Source organism: Drosophila subobscura, chromosome U, assembly GCF_008121235.1.
Source record: "Drosophila subobscura isolate 14011-0131.10 chromosome U, UCBerk_Dsub_1.0, whole genome shotgun sequence".
Lineage (NCBI taxonomy): Eukaryota > Metazoa > Arthropoda > Insecta > Diptera > Drosophilidae > Drosophila > Drosophila subobscura.
This window is the reverse complement of record NC_048534.1, coordinates 17559857-17567271: the sequence shown is the minus strand read 5'-3', so window position 1 is coordinate 17567271 and position 7415 is coordinate 17559857. Positions and strand designations below refer to the sequence as shown.

General features: G+C 52.5%; 1 protein-coding gene across 4 annotated transcripts in view; it reads left to right on the top strand.

The window, feature by feature from the left end:
* The window catches only part of LOC117900169 (leucine-rich repeat and fibronectin type-III domain-containing protein 3), a 62600-nt gene that overhangs the window by 39835 nt on the left and 15350 nt on the right, over positions 1-7415 (top strand). The window lies entirely within an intron of this gene.

The window sequence follows — 7415 nt, the reverse complement described above, 5'->3', positions numbered from 1 at the left end:
ACATTTAAAACTGAATAAATATATATAAAAATACATTATTGAAATGGAAATAGGTAACTTCTAGTCTTAATATCTTGCAGAATATCCTTGGTTTTTTTATCATCCAAAAATTGTTCATCTTCACTTTTTCGTTGCGGGGTAATTTATATTTATGGTGGGGGTGTGGTGCTGGGTGGCAGGGGAAATTTACGCAGATTTCTTTGTGCCCGACACTTAAATTTATTTATGCTGATATGTGAGATTCGCTTCATCATCATTTCGCTGCCACTGCCGCTGTGTCTTTGCTTCAGCGCTTGCCTCTGCCACTGCCACTTAACACCTTTCTGGCAGCAGCTGGCGGCACACCCAGCAGCAGGCGTGTTAATAAATGTCCACCCCCTGCAGGCACATCACCGCCCCTCACAGACAATCTACGCCCCTGTCTTCCTGGCAGCCTCCTGACAGATGCCTTGATCTGCGTTCCAGAGTCGTTGTCGACGTCGCCGACGTTGTCATCATCCTTGTACGTCTCTGTATGACAAGCAGTGGAGCAAGCGAGAGGTCTCTGTCAGACAGTCAGATGTCAGGATGGGGAGAGAGAGCGATACGGAGACCGGTGAAGCATTACAAACTTTTTAAAGCTTTAAGCAGAGAACCGTAACCATTCCCATCCAATGTGCAAATGTTTGTGTGTACCGCGGAGAGCAAACAAGCAAACAAACAAACAAGGAAGCGGGTGAGGGAGGAGGGAGGAGGGAGTAGCATCAAGGCTTACAAGGCTCATATCAATAATCCCATTTTCGGCAGATTTACTGGTTTTCAGCTTGAGCTTCCCGCAAATAACTCGAGAACGTGTTAAATCAAAATAAAACTTTTATGATGATTACATGCACAAACAGTTGAACACTTGCCTAAGTGTTTTCGTTTTACGAAGTGCCAAAAGCATGCACAGCACCAAGTTTTATATCATTTGGCTGCCATATTTGAATGGCACACTTTTTTGTAAAGTTTATTTCTCTATAAGACGCCGAATTGATGTCAGAATGTGTGTTTATCTTGAAAAAAAGGCTGAATATTATGTGCATGGAATCGATGAGGTGCTGCGGTATCAGCAAAAGTAATTAACATAATGATTAGGTCAGTTACTCAAGCGGATGTGACCTTAATGCCAAAATTTTTAAACAAAATAACTCGTAAATGGCCAAACCCTGTTCAACAACATGCCCACATTCCCATAAAAGAAGATGATTTCATTTTATCCAAAAAAAAACAACAGTTGAAACCAGCCAAAACCCGATTGAAGGCGTCCATCACTTCAACCCACGAAAAAACAGAATTAATTATTCACAGTACAGCAGTAGCTGTCCCACTCTGACACACTCAAATACAGAGACCACCATTGAACGGCGCTAATTGCTGGCAAACAATTGGCATCTTCAATTACAGTTATTTGCCAGCACTTTGCAGGGAGAGAGGATGAAGGAGCTCAAGTGCCAACACGTGAGAAAGGGGGGGAGGGAGGTAGGCTTTGCCAGAAATAGACTCAAGAGCGGGAGAAGGAGAAAAAAAAAATGAAGAGAGCTGAAGAGCGGACAGGTGTCACCCACACAAATCTGCCTACAAATACGAGTATTCATAATTTAAATTCATCTCTTTACTTATGCGCACAAAAACAACAACAGCAGCAACAACAACAACAACATCATTTGAAGCAAATTTGTCATAAGCTGCTTAAGACGCCTCGTGCTCTCTTTTAGATTGGAACAGCAAATGTGCGTGCGTACGTACACACTTACACATACTTACTCGTGCGTACACTAGTTTCAAAAATAAATCGCACGGCAGAGTCCTATTTCTATTTGCTCAGTATGTCTTCGCTCACCCTGACAGCAAGCTTTCTTAATGCTCGAACTCGAAGGCGTACAAATACTTGCTGGACGTGGTGTGTGTGTGTAGATAAGCATGAGGTGCGGCTGCAGTTGACAAAAAAAAAAGAAGGAAGGAAGCAAGAGAGATGAAAAAGTAATCCCACCTATATTACTGTAAATTTGTCATTGTTGTTGTTGCTTGATGCTTTGGCACGATTTAAGCTTAATTTTCAGTTTTATGGGAAGACATTCATCCAGGGTATACCTATTCGATATGGGCAGGGTATGCGACGTGATTTATAGAGGGATAGAGTATGCGGGAGAGTGTTCAGGTGTATTGATGCAACAGGTTTCATCCTTGTAATCGTACGCTCTTAGAGAAAACGCCCGCAGCAACCGAAAATCGAAAGTGTGGTTAAAGCTCATGCATTAGAGGGTCATACTGATGTCATGGCTTTCCAGAGATAGGTGTAAACTCTCACCTCTTTGGAGGATTATCCATCACTTAAAACCTCCTCTGCCTCTACATGTACTGAGTATCCCTTGTGCCATCAGCGTGTCTCACTCTCCACTCCTCGTTTGCATGCCATCAACGTATTTTTCGTTTTATTGCTTACTTTTAATTATTGAGTTGTGAAACTTATAATTCTTTTCAGTTTCAATGAGGTTTTTCCTTTGCTTTTGCCTTTGCTTTTCCTCTGCTTTTCAGCGATGAATATGCAGATTTGTGCAGTTTAGGAGGATGGCTCTGTGTTGGAGTGTCTGTGTCTGTGTCTATGTCTAGGTCTGGCGCCCATGGATTTACGAGCATTTCTATGCTCTATTATTATTTAAGGTCTCTGGCACTTGCACAGGCCTTTTGCATATTTTATAATGGGAGGAGGAGTTCTGGTCAAGTGGCGGTGTGAGAGGGGGAATGATATTTTCCCCAGCTCAATTATGGCCTGTGGGCGAGGAAGACTGCTTATCATTGCAGTTTGCAGCCTGAATAATTCATGGGCCAGGGAGAAATGCAATCCCGGATTATTAGAATGATTTAGCGAACATTTCGACACGAAAATACCTTTTTTCGGATTTATAGTTTCGATATCCGAAGGCGTTGCATAAATCTATAAGTCTGAGGTTCAAGTCTTTATACAAACATATATTTAGAGAAATCCTTGGAACATCTCTCTTCAATATATCCCCATTTATTACCACTAACGGATGTGCGAACACTTGAAGAGTTTTATTTTCTATGAGTTTTGCTCAATCTTTTGCCTCAGATTTCCTTCATTTTATTTCTTTCGTGTGGGATTCAATAGAAAATGGAAAATCTCAACGAGAAACTCCTCAAAGAGTGTGCTCGTGTGTGTGCTATAATTCAATTTTCTGTGCAGAATAAAAAAGGAAAAACTTTCATTAAAATTCAACTGCATCAGCAAGATTGTAACATCCACAGACACACACACACAGAAAAACACCCACACAGAGATGCCATTCAGGATGCAAACCAGGCAGCCGTAGCGGGCACCAGTGACATCCAAGAGGGCGCAGCGGGCGTAGTCCGGTGCTCGATCTGCTCACTGAGCATTCAGAGCGCGGACAAGGAGCAGCAGACAACGAAGGTCTGGAAAAAGGATGCCGCAGCGCAAACCGAGCCGTGGCGAAGGCTAAGCCAGCCTGAGGTGTCGGAGGGCCCTGTTGGGAAGCAGGCTCCCACGCTAATGCGCCCAGCAGGTCTTAAAGGCGCCCCTAAGAAGCAGCAGAAGAAGGCCCAGTTAAAGCCGCAAGAGGAGAAGGCGACGCACCATGCCCCCAGCCAACAAGAGAGCCTAAAAACCAGGATAGCGGGTGGAGTAGTGTGTCCAAGAAGGCGAGGACGGCGCACCGTGCACGCCCTGACGCGGTCGTGGTGCACGCGGGCGGTAAGACGTACAGCGAGGTGCTGGCTATGGTGACCAGGAGGGAGGACAACCAGCTCTCGGACCTGGGAAGCTGCGTTTCCAGGGTACGCCGCACCATCAACGGCAATCTTCTGCTGGAGGTGGCAAAAGACAGCTCAGAGAGCGCGGAGGCCATGAAGGAGAGCATCGCACGCGTACTTGGCGACGCAGCGGCAGTGCGTGCGCTGACGGAGGACTCGAAGGTGGTCGTCTTGGAGATCCGCGATCTGGACTCCCTCGCGACAGAGCGTGAGATATGTTCCGCCATCGCGAGCCAGTTCAGGATAGAGGAGGGTCAAGTCAGGGTGCGAAGCCTGCGACGCGGCTACGCGGAGTCACAATCGGCGGTGGTCAGCTTGCCTTTTTCCCTGGGCAAAGCAGTACTGGAGCGGGGACAGGTGCGGATCGGATGGACCGTCTGCAGGATCCGCGAAAGAGGAGGACTCCCGAGGTGCTACAGATGCCTGGAACCTGGGCACATCGCTAGCAGCTGTAGGAGCGCAGTAGACAGGAGCGGATGCTGCATCAAATGCGGCGAGCAGGGGCACAAAGCAGTGGACTGCAAAAAAGAGCCATCATGCTTCATTTGCTCGGCATCGGGCAAGAAGGAGTTCAGGCACCAGGCCGGCAGCAAAAGCTGCCCGGCCGCGGTCAGCGGGTCGGTCAACGCAGCAAGACATGCGGTTGATCCAGCTCAACCTGAACCACTGCAGGGCCGCGCAGGACCTCCTGCAACAGACGGTGCGTGAGCGGGGATCGGAGGTGGCAATCCTCAGCGAGCCCTATAGGGTTCCCAGCTGCAGCGACTGGGCCACAGATCGCTCGGGCAGAGCTGCGTTGTGGACATGCGGAGTGGAGACGCCCCAGATCTGCGACATTAAGTCGGCCGATGGGTTCGTCCGAGGCAAAGTAGGCGGCAAGTGGGTCTACAGCTGCTACCTGGCGCCCAGCCTCCCGCTGGAGACCTTCAGTCGAATCATCGACGAGCTGATCGGAGACCTGCGAGGACGAAGCGACGTCGTAGTCGGGGGCGACTTCAACGCCTGGGCCCTGGGTGGGGGTCCTCCCTAACCAACGCTAGAGGACGCACGGTGCTGGAGGCCTTCGCTACCGTGGACATGGTGCTGCTCAACGAAGGATCCCAACAGACGTTCAGCAGGGGAGGCATGGGGTCAGTCATCGACCTCACGTACATCAGCAGCGCGTTGGCCAGAAACTCCAGTTGGAGAATCAGCGACGCCTACACAGCTAGCGACCATGAGGCCATCGAGTGCGTGCTTGGCGGACCGGTTCGGAGAAGAGCAGCTCCCACCCAGCTAAGGAAGGCGTATCGGCAGGGAACGCTGAGGACTCAGGCCTTTGCAAGCGCCCTCATAACCTACACGGCACCAGTGTCTGAGGGAGCCAACGAGTGGGCGACCCATCTGGGGGGATGCAGTGGAAGCGGCCTGCGACCGGAGCATGCTCCAGCGAAGCGCGTTTGGGAGGCACCATGCCCCAGTCTTCTGGTGGAACGAGGACATCGCCGAGCTCCGCAAAGTCTGCCACAGCGCGAGAAGACAGCTCCAACGAGCCAGGGGAACTCCGCGACTGGTAACCTGCTGTGAGGCATACAAAGTCGCGCGGAAGGAGTTGAAGACCGCCATTAGAGACAGCAAAAGAGAATGCTTCCTCAAGCTGTGCGACGCCGCCGAGGAGGACCCCTGGGGAGGCGCCTACAAGATGGTGGTCAAGAGCATCAACGCCGGAAGCAGAGCCCCAACGGACCCAGTAGTGCTGGAGGGGATTGTTAGGACCTTGTTCCCGCAAGGGCGGCCCATAACAACATCCCCAAGCCCCGAGCACAGCCGGGACGACATCTGCGAGGTCACGGAGGAAGAGGTGCTGCAGGCAGGCAGAGACCTGAACCCCAAGAAGGCACCGGGGCTGGACGCTATTCCGAACCGAGCGACGAAGCTTGCACTAGCGCTGATCCCAAGCGAGGTCACGGGTCTGTTCAACAGATGCCTCCACGAGGGTACGTTCCCATCGAGGTGGAAGAGGCAGCGGCTCTTTCTGCTGTCCAAGCCGGGAAAGCCGCCGGGCGAGGCGTCCTCCTACAGGCCCATCTGCCTCCTGGACACGATAGGGAAGGTATTTGAGAAGGTGATCGCCACGAGGCTCAGTGCAGCTATCGAAGCAGCAGGCGGCCTCTCCCCGGAGCAATACGGGTTCAGGAAAGGGAAGTCGACGCTGGACGCCATCTCTAGGGTGGTAAAAACGGCAGAGGAAGCCTGTGCTGGTTCCAGATGGAGAGGAGGATCCAAATCCTACTGTCTCGTGGTGACACTTGACATACGGAACGCGTTCAACTCGGCCGATTGGAGCCGCACTCTGGAGGCCCTACAGCGTTTCAGCATCCCTGGTTACCTGCAGAGGATAGCACGCAGCTACTTCAGCGACAGGGTGCTGACGTACGAGACCAGTCTGGGTTCCAGGGCATACGAAGTCTCAGCCGGAGTCCCGCAGGGCTCCGTTTTGGGACCCCTGCTCTGGAACGCCATGTACGACGGAGTCCTAAGACTACCGATGCCAGCCAACACCAGCATGGTGGGGTTTGCGGACGACGTCGCTCTAGTGGTGGTGGCCAAGCACCTCGCCGCAGTGGAGGAGCTCGCCAACGCGGCCGTCCGTGCCGTGGAGTCGTGGCTTACGGTCGCCGGACTGGACTTGGCTGCGCAGAAGACTGAGGCGGTGCTGATATCGAGCCGGAAAGCTGTAGAAACAGCATGTGTGCAGGTCGGGGGTACCACGATCCGCTCGCAGAGGGCAATCAAATACCTCGGGGTGGTCATCGACACTCGCCTCTCCTTCAAGGAGCACTTGGAGTACGTGCAGAGGAAGGCCAGCGGAACCATAGGAGCACTCTCGCGAATGCTTCTCAACACCAGAGGCCCGAAGCAGGCAACGCGGAAGCTCCTGACGAGTGTTGTGACGTCGCAGATCCTATACGCCGCGCCCGCGTGGGCGAAAGCCGCTCAGGTGCAAACCTACATGCGAGGCGTGGAGGCGACGTACAGGCTGTGTGCCCTTAGGATCGCGTGCTCGTTCCGGACTGTGTCGGACGAAGCCGCGCTGGTCATCGCCGGGCAAGTCCCACTCAGGGGAGCTGATAAAGGGAGAGACAGGAGGTCCATACCGCAGAGCAGGGCGAAAGCGAGGTGTCAAGAGCCGAGCTGAAGGTAGCCGCAAGGAGGAGCAGCATCAATAGATGGCAGGCCCAGTGGGACGGTTCATCCAAGGGGCGCTGGACGTATTCCCTCATACCGAAGCTGCAGGACTGGCTCGAGAGGAAGCACGGCCACGTGGATTTTTATCTCACCCAGGCGCTGAGCGGACACGGCTGCTTCCGCAGCTACCTCAAGCGCTTCGGCCACGAGACGGAGGACGGGTGCCCAGCGTGCGGCACCGGCATAGTAGAGGACGCACAGCACGTCCTCTTCGAATGCCACAGATTCGACCACGAGCGTCGCCGCCTGGAGGCAGAAGTAGGCGCCAGGATCTCCACAGAGACCTTGGTGCCGATCATGCTGTCCGAGCCAAGGGCTTGGGAAGCGGCCGCAGAGTTCGCTTCTAGTGTTATGCGAACTCTGAGAGTTTTGGA